Source organism: Penaeus monodon, chromosome 28, assembly GCF_015228065.2.
Source record: "Penaeus monodon isolate SGIC_2016 chromosome 28, NSTDA_Pmon_1, whole genome shotgun sequence".
NCBI lineage: Eukaryota > Metazoa > Arthropoda > Malacostraca > Decapoda > Penaeidae > Penaeus > Penaeus monodon.
The window spans coordinates 24,323,688-24,323,900 of record NC_051413.1 but is presented as its reverse complement, the minus strand read 5'-3'; positions in this window follow the sequence as shown (position 1 = coordinate 24,323,900).

Below are 213 nucleotides of genomic sequence, written 5' to 3'. Positions count from 1 at the left end.
TGATATTACAAAACAGTCAGACATTAAATCTTCATCATTTATTATCTCAACAACATTAACCATAACATGGAGTTGAAAATTCGTACTCGAGGTAATGCAATCAATGTTACGTTAATCTCAAACTAACCTCTTTAAGAAAAACGACGACAAACAAATGCCAGAAACAGAAACACAAATAAAGGAAACAACGAAGAAAAAAGAAATTATAAGAAA